Here is a 293-nt window from a genome sequence, read left to right as displayed (position 1 = left end):
ATTCTCCTCCTTCCCTCTGTCAAATGGGCAGTTTTTGCCTCAGAGAGAAACTGCTCATTGGACAATGGTTCTGGTGTGCATTACACCATCAGAATCTGCATGTCCAACAGGGCATGTCTGCATAATGCAATGTCCATCTAATGACCCCCTTTGTTTCACTAAATAAAAATTACAGTGCTGAGTAATCTGGCACTTGGATAAAGCTCCAAAAGATACAAACTTAAAGAAAACAACAGACCCACATAGTGCACATTCTTCTCTGGTTCTGATGTAGGTTAGAGTCTCATTCTGAG

The sequence above is a fragment of the Pteropus alecto genome, unplaced genomic scaffold (assembly GCF_000325575.1).
Source record: "Pteropus alecto unplaced genomic scaffold, ASM32557v1 scaffold95, whole genome shotgun sequence".
In the NCBI taxonomy this organism is placed as follows: domain Eukaryota; kingdom Metazoa; phylum Chordata; class Mammalia; order Chiroptera; family Pteropodidae; genus Pteropus; species Pteropus alecto.
This window is presented reverse-complemented; position numbering follows the sequence as displayed.